Source organism: Oncorhynchus clarkii, chromosome 14, assembly GCF_045791955.1.
Source record: "Oncorhynchus clarkii lewisi isolate Uvic-CL-2024 chromosome 14, UVic_Ocla_1.0, whole genome shotgun sequence".
In the NCBI taxonomy this organism is placed as follows: domain Eukaryota; kingdom Metazoa; phylum Chordata; class Actinopteri; order Salmoniformes; family Salmonidae; genus Oncorhynchus; species Oncorhynchus clarkii.
In genome coordinates this window covers 39,195,496-39,210,736 of record NC_092160.1, presented here as the reverse complement: position 1 = coordinate 39,210,736, position 15,241 = coordinate 39,195,496, and positions in this window count along the sequence as shown.

The following is a 15,241-nucleotide window of genomic DNA, read 5'->3' as shown; positions in this document are numbered from 1 at the left end:
CATCAATAGGTGTTTAGTTCAGTACTCAGCCTCTTCATCATGTGGTGTTTAGTTCAGTACTCAGCCTCTTCATCAAGAGGTGTTTAGTTCAGTACTCAGCCTCGTCATCATGTGGTGTTTAGTTCAGTACTCAGCCTCTTCATCATGTGGTGTTTAGTTTTATCCTCAATCTCTTCATCAAGAGCTGTTTAGTTCAGTACTCAGTCCCTTTAATAACTGAATTAACACTAGGCTATAATTCAAAAACAGCTTCCCTCACGTAACTACTACCAACCAATACGTCCTCTCCCTAGTGAATCCCCACATTAATAAACTGTTACTGAATCACCTACCTCAATATACACTGGATTAGGCTTACAAATGGACCACATTTGGTCTCCCATTTGAGATTGTTATGGGTACGCTGTGTGATAATAACGTGTGTGTGTCTCTCTCTGTGTGTGGGTGTCTATGTGAGTTTGAGTGTGTGCGTGTGTGTGTGTGGGGTGTGTGTGTGTGTGTGTGTGTGTGTGATGCATCTAAATGTATGATTTAACAGTAAATATCCCCCAGCTATAGCCTTATAAGACTTTAATGGAACCTGACGTTCTCTGCCTTGGTGAGACTGAAACCAATATAACCTGTAATACAGTTCTCTCTCTCTCTCTCTCTCTCTCTCTCTCTCTCTCTCTCTCTCTCTCTGTCTCTCTCTCTCTGTCTCTCTCTCTGTCTCTCTCTCTGTCTCTCTCTCAGCCTCTCTCTCTCTCTCTCAGCCTCTCTCTCTCTCTCTCTCTCTGCCTCTCTCTCTCTCTCTCATTTTGTATTCCACAACCACAACAATAAATGTCATCTATATAATGGACACCCTTGGCACATGGTGTGTGTCTGTGTGTGTGTTGGGGGGGGGGGCGTGGCAGAGGAAGAGATGGAGAGGCAGAAGGGGGAGGAAAGACAGGGAGGGACAAAGAGGGAGAGAGAAATGGGAAGGAGACATTGGGAGGGTGGAGGCAGGGGGGCGAAGGCGGAGGGGGGGAGGAGAGTCAGAAGTGGGAGACATGGGGGGTATGGAAAGGCAGAGTGGGGTGAGGCATGGGGAGCAGAGAGGGGGAGAGAGAGACAAGGGGGTGAGAGATGGGGGTATGGAGAGGCAAGGGGAGCGCGGGAAGGGAAAGACAGAGAGAGAGAGAGAGAGAGAGACAGAGAGAGAGACAGAGAGAGAGAGAGAGAGAGAGAGAGACAGAGAGAGAGAGAGAGAGACAGAGAGAGAGAGAGAGACAGAGAGAGAGAGAGAGAGAGAGAGAGAGAGAGACAGAGAGAGAGGGAGAGAGAGAGAGAGAGGTTGGCCAATTTTTCCGAAAGAAATTATCTCTACTGTGAAAAATAGCCAATCATTTCTGTGGCGACCTAAATGCCAGAACTGGACAAGAACCTGACACTCTCAGCACCCTCAGCACTCAGCACTCTCAGCACCCAGGGGGACAAACACCTACCTGGAGGTGACAGCATTCCCTCCCCCATATAACCCCCTAGGCACAACAACGACAACAAAAACAACAAAAACGGGTCACAACTCTTGCAGCTCTGTTGCACGCTGGGTATATACATGGTCAATGATAGGCTACGAGGGGACTCCTACGGTAGGAACTGAGTAGTGTGGACAACTACAAAAACAATTAGGCAACAACAAATTCAATCCCCTTCAGATACCTTCCTGGACAAAATGTTTCACTATAATAGTGAAGGTGTGAACATGGAAGTAGAAAACCTAAACAGTACATTTGACCTCTCAGCTTCCCTATCATACCTAAAAAAATTGAAACAGACAATCAAAGAAAATGAACAACAATGACAAGATGAAGAATGCAAAAAACCTAAGAAAGAAATTGTTGAACTTGACCTTACGCCTTCACTATGGTGAATCACTAAAACATTACAGAAATATACTACAGAAAAAGAAGGAACAACACGTCAGAAATCAGCTCAATGTTATTGAGGAATCCCGAAGTGGATCCTTTGTTCGGACCAACACCCAGGACATTGGATTTAATCCCAGAGGCCGACCCAAAACAACGTTGCCGCAGAAGAGGTATACGGAGAGGCCTCTTGGTCAGGCCTCAGAGAATAACATCGATCTATATGCTGACTCGGGGGGTGAGTTTATAAGGAAGTGCATTGGAGATGTTGTACCCACGGTGACTATTTAAACCTACCAAAAACCATGGATGGATCGCGGCATTTGCGCAAAACTGAAAGTGCGAACCATCGTGTTTGACCATGAAAAGAGGACTGGGAATAGGGCCGAAAGTAAACAGTGTAGTTATTCCCTCCACAAGGCAATCAAACAAGCTAAATGTCAGTAAATAAAGTGGAGTGGCAATTCAACGGCTAAGACACGAGACATACAGACTAAAAAAAGAAAACCAGCCACGTCCCGGACACCGACGTATTGCTTCCAGACAAATTAAACACCTTCTTCTCCCGCTTTGAGGATAATACAGTGCCACGGACGCGGCCCACTACCAAGGACTGAAGGCCCCCCTTCTCCTTCTCTGTGGCCGACATGACATTTTAACGTATTAACCGTCGCAAGGCTGCTGGCCCAGACGGTGTCCCTAGCCACGTCCTCAGAGTATGCACAGGCCAGCTGGCTGGTGTGTTTACGAACATATTCAATTACTCTCTATTCCAGTCTGCTGCCTCCACACACAACCTCTCACTCGACGTCAACATAGCAAAGGAGATGATCGTGGACTTCGGGAAACATCATCCACATCGAAGGGACTGTAGTGGAGAAGGTGGGAAGTTTTAAGTTCCTCGGCTTACACATCACAGACAAACTGAACACAGACAGCGTGGTGAAGAAGGCGCAACAGAGCCTCCTCAAACTCAGGAGGCTGAAGAAAATTTGGCTTGTCACCTAAAACCCTGACAGACTTTTACAGATGTGCAATTGAGAGCATCCTGTCAGGCTGTATCACCGCCTGGTAAGGCAACTGCAACGCGTACAACCACAGGGCTCTCCAGAGGGTGGTGCATTCTGCACAACACATCACCGGGGGCAAACTACCTGTCCTCCAGGACACCTACAGCACCCGATGTCAAAGGAAGGCCAAATATATCATCAAGGACAACAACCCCCCGAACCACTGCCTGTTCACCCCACTACTACCATCCATAAGGCGAGGTCAGTACAGGTGCATCAAAGCTGGGACCGAGAGACTGAAAAACAGCTTCTATCTCAATGCCATCAGACAGCAATCACTAGCTCAGAGAGGCTACTGCCTACATAGAGACACACTAGTCACTTTAAGCAATGCCACTTTAATAAGGTTTACATATCTTACATTACTCATCTCGTATGTAGACTCAGCAACAACAACAAAAAAAGTCCCTTTTTCCCTGAAAGATAAGATCATTCATAAAAATCCCAATAACTTCACAGATCTTCATTGTAAGGCGTTTAAACACTGTTTCCCACACTTGTTCAGTGAACCATGAACAATTAATGAACATGCACCTTGGGAACAGTCGTTGAGACACTGACAGCTTACAAAAAGTAGGCAATTAAGGTCCCAGTTATGAAAACTTAGGACACTAAAGAGGCATTTCTATTGACTCTGAAAAACACCAAAAGAAAGATGCCCAGGGTCCCTGCTCAGCTGCGTGAGGCATGCGTGCCTTAGGCATGCTGCAAGGAGGCATGAGTACTGCAGATGTGGCCAGGGCAATAAATTGTAATGTCCATACTGTGAGACGCCTAAGACAGTGCTACAGGGAAACAGGACGGACAGCTGATCGTCCTCGAAGTGGCAGACCACGTGTAGCAACACCTGCACAGGATCGGTACATCCGAACATCACACCTGCGGGACAGGTACAGGATGGCAACAACAACTGCCTGAGTTACACCAGGAACGCACAATCCCTCCATCAGTGCTCAGAATGTGCGCAATAGGCTGAGAGAGGCTGGACTGAGGGCTTGTAGGCCTGTTGCAAGGCAGGTCTTCACCAGACATCACCGTCAACAACATCATATATGGGCACAAACCCACTGTCGCTGGACCAGACAGGACTGGCAAAAAGTGCTCTTCACTGTCAAGTCGCGGTTTTGATTCACGTTTATTGTCGAAGGAATGAGTCTTACACCGAGGCCTGTACTCTGGAGCAGGATTGATTTGGAGGTGGAGGGTTCGTCCTGCTCTGAGATGGTGTGTCACAACATCATCGGACTAAGCTTGTTGTCATTGCAGGCAATCTCAATGCTATGTGTTCCAGGGAAGACATCCTCCTCCCTCATGTGGTACCCTCCCTGCAGGCTCATCGTGACATGACCCTCCAGCATGACAGTGCCACTGCGTTCTGTGTGTGATTTCCTGCAAGACAGGAATGGCAGTGTTCTGCCATGGCCAGCGAAGAGCCTGGATCTCAATCCCATTGAGCACGTCTGGGACCTGTTGGATCCGAGGTTGAGTGCTAGGGCCATTCCCCCCAGAAATGTCTGGGAACTTCCAGGTGCCTTGGTGGAAGAGTGGGGTAACATCTCACAGCAAGAACTGGCAAATCTGGTGCAGTCCATGAGGGGGAGATGCACTGCAGTACTTCATGCAGCTGTTGGCCACACCAGATACTGACTGTTACTTTTGATTTTGACCCCCCCTTTGTTCAGGGACACATTATTCCATTTCTGTTAGTCACATGTCTGTGGAACTTGTTTAGTTTACGTCTCAGTTGTTGAATCTTGTTATGTTCATCCAAATATTTACACATGTTAAGTTTGCTGAAAAAAAACACAGAGAGAGGACGTTTCTTTTCTTTGCTGAGTTTATGTTGAAGAGGGTGGGGCTTAAGCTGAATCCTTGTCTCACACACGGCCTTGTGGAAAGAAATGTGTGTGTTTTTTGCCAATTTTCACCACACACTTGTTTGTGTACATGGATTTTATAATGTGGTATGTTTTTCCCCCAACAGCACTTTCCATCAATTTGTATCGCAGACCCTCATGCCAAATTGAGTCAAAGGCTGATGTTAAAGAGTTTTAATATAGCCAATTGGAATTTGTTGTCTGTGTATGTTATCATTTCATTGAGGATACCATCAACCAACAGGCATTTCTGGGTTGGAGGGTTTGTAATTTTGTAATTTTGTCCTGTAGTTCATTGGAGGTAATTGGAGAATCCAGTGGGTTCTGGTCTTTAATAGTTGATTCTAAGATTTGTATTTGATCATGTATATGTTTTTGCTGTTTGTTCTTTGTTATAGAGCCAAAAAGATGGTAGAAGTGGTTTACACATACATCTCCATGTTGGATAGATAATTCTTCGTGTTGTTGTTTGTTTAGTGTTTTCCAATTTTCCCAGAAGTCGTTAGAGTTGAATTCTTCACTTTACATTGAGCTGATTTCTGACATGCTGTTCCTTCTTTTTCCGTAGTGTATTTCTGTATTGTTTTAGTGATTCACCATAGTGAAGGCGTAGACTCAGGTTTTCTGGGTCTCTATGTTTTTGGTTGGATAGATTTCTCAATTTCTTTCTTAGGTTTTTTGCATTCTTCATCAACCCATTTGTCATTGTTGTTCATTTTTATCAGTTTTCTGTTAGAATTTTTTAGATTTGATAGGGAAGCTGAGAGGTCAAATACACGCCCAATTTTTCAGTTTTTGATTTGTTAAAAAAGTTTGAAATATCCAATAAATGTTGTTCCACTTCATAATTGTGTCCCACTTGTTGTTGATTCTTCACAAAAAAATACAGTTTTATATCTTTATGTTTGAAGCCTGAAATGTGGCAAAAGGTCGCAAAGTTCAAGGGGGTCGAATACTTTCGCAAGGCAATGTATACTGTGTAGGTTTTCTACTGCCAAGTTTACACCTTCACTATTACAGTGAAATGTTTTGTCCAGGAAGTTAAAAGTGATTTAATGTGTTGTTGCCTAATTTATTTTTTTGTAGTTTTCCACACTAATTTCTTTCCATCTATAGCATTTAATATTATTCAGTTCCTTTGATGCCTCATGATTGATGATGATTCAAATCTGGTCCATGAGGTGGAGATGCACTGCAGTACTTAATTCAGCTGGTGGCCACACCAGAAACTGATACTATTGCATCTTGCTCGGCCATCGCTCATCCATGTATTTATATGTAAATATTCTTATTCAATCCCTTTAGATGTTGACAGGGCTTTCTTCCTGGGAAGGAGAGGCGGAACAAAACGAGCGTTCATGGTTCTTTAATAAGAAAACTCAAACATGAACAAACTACAAAACCATAAACGTGAACACCGTAACAGTCCTATCTGGTGCATAAAACACAAAGACAGGAAACAATCACCCACAAAATACCCAAAGAATATGGCTGCCTAAATATGGTTCCCAATCAGACACAACAATAAACACCTGCCTCTGATTGAGAACCAATCTAGGCAACCATAGACTTACCTAGACACCTAAACTGAACACAACCCCATAAATCTACAAAAACCCCTAGACAAGACAAAACACATAAATCACCCATATCACACCCTGGCCTAACCAAAAATAATAAAGAAAACAAAGATAACTAAGGCCAGGGCGTGACAGATGTGTGTGTATTAGGTAGTTGTTAGGTAGTTGTTGGGGAATTGTGAGATTACTTGTTAGGTATTACTGCACTGTCGGGAACTAGAAGCACAAGCATTTCACTACACTCACATGCATATCTGCTAACCATGTGTATGTGACCAATCAAACAAATTTATTTGATTTAAAGCCGTGAACTATCTGAGAGACAACGCAAGGGCCTTCTATTCCATCAAAAGGAACATAATTTGACATATCAATTAGGATCTTGCTAATAATACTTGAATACGTTTTTGAACCCATTGCCCTTTATGGTTGTGAACTATGGGTTCTGCTCACCAACCATGAATTCACGAAATGGGACAAACACTAAATCGAGACTGCATGCAGAATTCTGCAAAAATATCTTCTGTGTACAACATGAAACACCAAATAATGCATGCAGAGCAGAATTAGGCCAATACCCGCTATTTACATGAATCCAGAACTGAGACGTTAAATTCTACAACCACCTAAAAGGAAGTGATATCCAAACCTTCCATAACAAAGCCATCACCTACAGAGAGATGAACCTGGAGAAGAGTCCCCTAAGCAAGCTGGTCCTGGGGCTCTGTTCACAAACACAAACACACCCTACAGAGCCCCAGGACAGCAGCACAATTAGACCCAATCAAATCATGAGAAAACAAAAAGATCATTATTTCCAATTTGTCAAATAATTAACGAAAAACTGAAACAACTAGAATGCTATTTGGCCCTAAACAGAGAGTACATAGTGGCAGAATACCTGACCACTGTGACTGGCCCTAAACAGAGAGTACACAGTGGCAGAATACCTGACCACTGTGACTGACACAAACTTAAGGAAAGCTTTGACTATGTACAGACTCAGTGAGCATAGCCTTGCGATTGAGAAAGGCAGACGAAGGCAGACCTGGCTCTCAGGAGAAGACAGGCTATGTGCACTGTCGTGACGTGACTGTGAAGATGGTTCTTTTATAAAATCAATTAACTATGTTGAATTATTACATGATTCAATTAATCATGTAACAATTAACTCATTAGCAATCTTGGGGCACCACGGGAAAATGTATTTAACGAGTTTCCATCTCTCGATGTAAACTCTAAAGATAGAGATATTTATAACATCAATAACAGTAAATTGTTTGTTATTACCTCATCACTCTCGTTCTGAACGTTGTTGTCTTCGTGAATCTGCACGAACCCTTACCTAAATGATGAATCAGCGATACATGAATTGGCCTAATAATTTATTTACTAACTAAATAATCACACATAAATACATAAACACAAACAGTATAGGTTGATTTGAAAACTAACATAGTGCAATGAAACAGGGAAGTGATTCGATGTAAGTCTCTGGTTGTGTATGTCTCTGGAGGTTACAATGGATCCTTCAGAGGTACACATGGTTCTCGGTAGAGTTTCCTGGAATAACAGTATTTCAACAGCTGCAGACTGAATGTTCCTGTCACGCGGAGCGCAACAGGTGAACCCAAGAGCAGACTCAGACGAGGAGACTGGGATGAGGAAACCAAGGTATTTATTGAAACATAGGGGGAAGATAGGGTGCAGGCCAGGGTGAGCTTGGGAGGGTTGCAGGAATCAAGGTATTTATTGAAACACAGAGGGGAATATAGGGTGCAGGCCAGGGTGAGCTTGGGAGGGTTGCAGGAATCAAGGTGCAAAGGCTGAGGCTGGAGCGAGGGGAGTAAGGACCGGGTAAACAGGTCCAGAGACGAATTCAAGGAAACAGTGGAGTAGGAGGTCCAGGACAGAGTATTTGTAGAGGTCTTGATTATGGTACAGGTTGCAGCTGGTGGGGATCTGCTCTGCCTCCAGTCTCCGTCCACACACACACACACACACACAGGATGAGGGAGAGAGCACTGGCGGCGTGGTAGAGTCTTTATCTTCTTCACTCTAGAGTTTTAGAGGCTCTTACCATTTTCAGGTGTTCTAGTTGTAAACCATTTTACATTCAGCTTGCGCTGTACTTAGATCTGTAGGTCTGTAGAGATTCCAACCATTTCAACATGTGGATGATCCTCCCGTTTTCGTGTCTAGGTTTCATAGGTTCCCACCATCTCGTAACGTTCAGCTCAAGCTTTCTGTCGCTCAGGTCTTAACCTCTAGCGTCGAGCAATCCCGTATCTGGGAGTGTAATCATAGCCTCAAGCTCATTACCATAACGCAACGTTTCCTATTCATGAAAATCGCAAATTAAATGAAATAAATATATTGAAACACAAGCTTAGCCTTTTGTTACCCATACTGTCATCTCAGATTTTCAAAATATGCTTTTCAACCAAAGCTACACAAGCATTTGTGTAAGAGTATTGATAGCCTAGCATAGCATTAAGCCTAGCATTCAGCAGGCAACATTTTCACAAAAACAAGAAAAGCATTCAAATAAAATCATTTACCTTTGAAGAACTTCGGATGTTTTCAATGACGAGACTCTTAGTTAGATAACAAATGTTAATTTTTTCCCAAAAGATTATTTGTGTAGACGAAATAGCTCAGTTTTGTTCATCACGTTTGACTAAGAAAAAGACCGGAAAATGCAGTCACTTACAAAAATCACTTACAACGCCAAACTTTTTTCCAAACTAACTCCATAATATCGACAGAAACATGGCAAACGTTGTTTAGAATCAATCCTAAAGGTGTTTTTCACATATCTATTCGATAATCTCTCTCACTCAATTAAATTTGATTCAATTAAAGGGCTATATTGGCATGGGTTGATATGTTAATAACATGTTAATAACATTGCCAAAGCATTTGAAATAGATAATAAACAAAAGTGAAATAAACAATAAAACTAAGAGTAAACATTACACTCGTAGAATACAGACATTTCAAATGTCATTTTATGTGGAAATAGTTAAATTACAAAAAGGAAAATAAATAACCATAAATATGGTTTGTATTTACAATGGTGTTTGTTCTTCACTAGTTGGCCTTTTCTTGTGGCAGCAGGTCACACATCGGGTTTGCATATGAATGTTGTAAAACTTACATGATTAAATATGAAACTATTTGTGAAAAGAAAGCAATGTGATTTTAGCTTTCTAAATGAGAATTGTTTTTCTTGCAAAACTTGTGTCAGTAAGTGGCCACGCCCCAAATGAGTTCAGAGTTCATGTCCACATTATGGAACGCCCCTTTTTTCCAGAGAGCATGAATGGACTGCTAATGAAATGTACGTTAACTTCTTGGATATAGGGGGCGCTATTTTAATTTTTGCATGAATAACGTTTCCGTTTTAAACAAGACATTTTGTCAACATTCATATGCAAACCCGGGATGGAGGGAGGGAGGGAGGGAGGGAGGGAGGGAGGGAGGGAGGGAGGGAGGGAGGGAGGGAGGGAGGGAATGTCAGTCGAAAGACCTCACCACTCCCCCGGCTCACACAGGGAGCAAACGTCACAAAGGCTTTTCTCACAGCGTTCTGGACAGGGCAGTGTGTGTGTTTCTGTGTGTGTGTGTGACAGGACAGACGCAGTCAGACACACAGCAGATCTTTTTAGTTCCTTTGCCCTGCCGTGACGTGTTTCCCAGGGGACCACGGGACAGCAAAACCTGTCACAAAGGATATCGTAAGAAAACCCAAGGACGCATTTCCTGTCTGCATCTCAAATGGTGCCATGTTCCCAACGAAGTGCACTACTTATGACCACTCTAAAATGGGCCTGTATATGGAATAGGATGTATATGGAATAGGGTGTATATGGAATAGGGTGTCATTAGGATTCTAGTGTATATGGAATAGGGTGTCATTAGGATTCTTGTTTATATGGAATAGGGTGTATATAGAACATGGTGTATATGGAATAGGCTGTCATTAGGATACTAGTGTATATGGAATAGGGTGTATATGGAATAGGGTGTCATTAGGATTCTAGTGGATATGGAATAGGGTGTATATGGAATAGGGTGTCATTAGGATTCTAGTGTATATGGAATAGGGTGTCATTAGGATTCTGGTGTATATAGAATCGAGTGTTAATGGAATAGGGTGTCATGAGGATACTAGTGAATATGGAATAGAGTGTATATGGAATAGGTTGTGATTAGGATTCTAGTGTATATGGAATAGGGTGTATATGGAATAGGGTGTATAGAGGATAGGTTGTCATGAGGATACTAGTGTATATGGAATAGGGTGAATATGGAATAGGGTGTATATGGAATAGGGTGTATAGAGGATAGGTTGCCATGAGGAGACTAGTGTATATGGAATAGGGTGTATATGGAATAGGGTGTCATTGTGTGTCATGGATTTCCCCGGTAGTGCTGCTCATTCCGTCATTCCGTCATAAGGAGCTGTCTGATGTCAACATTCAGTACAGTACAAACAGGCCTCCTATAAGGAGCTGATTGACTCCAACATTCAGTAGTACAAACAGGCCTCCTATAAGGAGCTGATTGACTCCAACATTCAGTAGTACAAACAGGCCTCCTATAAGGAGCTGATTGACTCCAACATTCAGTACAGTACAAACAGGCCTCCTATAAGGAGCTGATTGACTCCAACATTCAGTAGTACAAACAGGCCTCCTATAAGGAGCTGATTGACTCCAACGTTCGTTATTATGGCTCTTGGGTCAATGTACAGTGTAAAATCAGTTCAATCTGTCATTTTTGCACCAGTGTGAGGCAGAGAGTCAACACAGGCCTCTGGCAGAGGCAGAGAGTCAACACAGGCCTCTGGCAGAGGCAGAGAGTCACCACAGGCCTCTGTCATGTCTGCTCTCGCTCCTCCTCTCTGGCGCTCGTTACCCACATCAGCGCTTCACTGGACTCACCTGGACTCCGTCGCTTTATTGACTGCCTCCTCTATATCTGTCTGTTCCTCAGTTTAATCCCAGTGTCTGCGTTAATGTCGTTATGTTTCCCTCGTCCAGACGCTGTCCGTGTTTTGTTTCATGTCTGCAATTTATGAAATATTCACTCGCTTCTCGTGTCCCAGCGTCTGTCCTCACAGCCTCAGTGTTTGGACGTAGATGTATTGATGGAATTTAAGATGTCACTTCTCCTTCTCCCCTGCTCCCTTCTCTTCCCCCTCATCCTCCTCTTCCACCCCTCCCTCACTCCTCCCCATTCCCCTCTCTCTCTCTCTCTCTCTCTCTCTCTCTCTCTCTCTCTCTCTCTCTCTGTCTCTCCCTCCCTCCCCCCTCCCCCCTCTCTCTCTCTCTCTCTCTCCCTCCCTCCCCCCCTGCCCCTCCCTCTCTCTCTCTCTCTCTGTCTGCTTGTCTGTCTCTTTGTCTGTCTGTCTGTCTCTCTCTCTCGCTCTCTCTCTCTCTCTCTCTCTCTCTCTCTCTCTATGTCTCTCGCTCGCTCTCCCTCCCTCCCTCCCCCTTCCTCATCTCTCTCTCAAAGTGCTCTCCATTCTAGGGGAGATGAGAGTCTTTAGAAAATTCGCAATTGTTATTGAAAGAATCAATGAAGTACCCAGTGGTGTAGCTGTGTGCCCTGTGTACCCCAGCGAGAGTCTTTTCTTCCTGTACCCTGGCTCTAAAGAGAGGGGGTTAGCTAATGGTGTAACTGCTCTTCTGTTGCACTGCAAAGACCATCTAGGGACACAATAGCTTTTCTGACTCTGTTCTCAACAGCGGTTGGTGATGGGAGCTGAAATGGGCCGCCGACACAATGAGGAGCGAACCAATCAGAGCATGAAAAGGAACACTGTTGACCAATAGGTCATTAGAGAAAGATGGCATCAGGGACCGCGCCCCTTTTGTCTCTCTCACTACAACTGCATGGTGAACATCAGTACTAGGAGTGTTACAAGAATATTGGAACTTTTCTCCATTGAGATATGAGAGTATAAGACGTGAGAGTTTACAGAGTTTTCTTTCAGAGACTGATTGAGTTATTGATGGGTTTGAATGACGGACGATCAGTGGATCGACTGTTACACATTGGCAGTCAAAATACACTGTAGGTAATATAGAAACGACCGTGAATGGAATGGGTTTGCTTATCGCTTTGAGCTCAATAGGCTATTAGATAACAAAAGTATGTGGACACCTTCAAATTAGTGGATTCGGATATTTCAAACACACCTGTTGAAATGGAGCAACGGACACTATCGTTATTCAAGATGCTAGGTGTACACACACACACACACACACACACACACACACACACACACACACACCACGCACACCACGCACACACACACACACACACACACACACACACACACACCACGCACACCACGCACACACACACACACACACACACACACACACACACACACACACACACACACTGACTGTTATTATTGGTCAGTGTATTTCTGTTTAATGTTGAGGTAACTTTCTTAGTGTCCTGGGCCCGTTTTTACTAATTCATTCCTTTGTTGGAATCTGTTTAATAATGTTTTTATTTTATCTTGTTCTTTTACATATTTTGTTTATTAAATCAAATTAAAATCTGAATCTGGGAATAATATACATACAATTCAATATGTATTCAGCTCATATACATACAATTCAATATGTATTCAGCTCATATACATACAATTCAATATGTATTCAGCTCATATACATACAATACAATATGTATTCAGCTCATATACATACAATTCAATATGTATTCAGCTCATATACATACAATACAATATGTATTCAGCTCAAGTTCCATATTTCAGATCACGTGGATATAAGGAGTTGTTGTCACTATCTCACTAAAATTAGACTTGATTATTTGATATACAAATGTATTGGAAAATGTTTTCAGACCCCTTAACTTTTTCAGTGTTTCGTTAAGTTACCTATTCCAAAATCATATTTAATCTACACACTATTTATTTGTTTTGTATTCTTTTTTTATTTAACCTTTATTTAAGTTATTGTTTACAATGACGGCCAAACCAGGAAAACGCTGCACAATGGGACTCCCAAATCACGGCCGGATGTGACACAGCCTAGATTCGAACCAGGGACTGTAGTGACACCTCTTGTACTGAGATCAAATCAAATCAAATGTATTTATATAGCCCTTCGTACATCAGCTGATATCTCAAAGTGCTGTACAGAAACCCAGCCTAAAACCCCAAACAGCAAGCAATGCAGGTGTAGAAGCACGGTGGCTAGGAAAAACTCCCTAGAAAGGCCAAAACCTAGGAAGAAACCTAGAGAGGAACCAGGCTATGTGGGGTGGCCAGTCCTCTTCTGGCTGTGCCGGGTGGAGATTATAACAAAACATGGTCAAGATGTTCAAATGTTCATAAATGACCAGCATGGTCGAATAATAATAAGGCAGAACAGTTGAAACTGGAGCAGCAGCACAGTCAGGTGGACTGGGGACAGCAAGGAGTCATCATGTCAGGTATTCCTGGGGCATGGTCCTAGGGCTCAGGTCCTCCGAGAGAGAGAAAGAAAGAGAGAATTAGAGAGAGCATATGTGGGATGGCCAGTCCTCTTCTGGCTGTGCCGGGTGGAGATTATAACAGAACATGGCCAAGATGTTCAAATGTTCATAAATGACCAGCATGGTCAAATAATATTAAGGCAGAACAGTTGAAACTGGAGCAGCAGCACAGCCAGGTGGACTGGGGACAGCAAGGAGTCATCATGTCAGGTATTCCTGGGGCATGGTCCTAGGACTCAGGTCCTCCGAGAGAGAGAAAGAGAGAAGGAGAGAATTAGAGAACGCACACCTAGATTCACACAGGACACCGAATAGGACAGGAGAAGTACTCCAGATATAACAAACTGACCCTAGCCCCTCGACACATAAACTACTACTGCAGCATAAATACTGGAGGCTGAGACAGGAGGGGTCAGGAGACACTGTGGCCCACTCCGAGGACACCCCCGGACAGGGCCAAACAGGAAGGATATAACCCCACCCACTTTGCCAAAGCACAGCCCCCACACCACTAGAGGGATATCTTCAACCACCAACTTACCATCCAGAGACAAGGCTGAGTATAGCCCACAAATTGCGTCACAATACCCCATAATGACATCACAATACCCCATAATGACATCACAATACCCCATACTGACATAATTGACTCAGTACTTTGTTGAGAGAGATAAAAGAAAGATATATATATATATATATATATTTATATATACTGAAATATTACATTTACATAAGTATTCAGACCCTTTACTCAGTACTTTGTTGAAGCACCTTTGGCAGTGATTACAGCCTCGAGTCTTCTTAGGTATGGTGCTACTGTCACGTTCTGACCTCTATTTCCTTTGTTTTTGTATTTATTTAGTATGGTCAGGGCGTGAGTTGGGTGGGCAGTCTATGTTCGTTTTTCTATGTTTTGGGTCAGTTCTATGTTTTCGGCCTAGTATGGTTCTCAATCAGAGGCAGGTGTCATTAGTTGTCTCTGATTGAGAATCATACTTAGGTAGCCTGGGTTTCACTGTTTGTTTGTGGGTGATTGTTCCTGTCACTGTGTTTGGTGTCACAGGATAGGCTGTATAGGTTTTCACGTTCCGTTTATTGTTTTGTAGAGTTAAGTTATTTCATGTATCGTTCAGTTTCCATTAATTAAAGAGCATGAGTAACCACCACGCTGCGCTTTGGTCCGCTTCTTCTCCTCCTATAGACGAACACCGTTACAGAATCACCCACCACAACAGGACCAAGCGGTGTGGTAATGGGCAAAGGAGAAAGCAGCAGCAGGAGCAGCGCGAGGAGGATTGGAC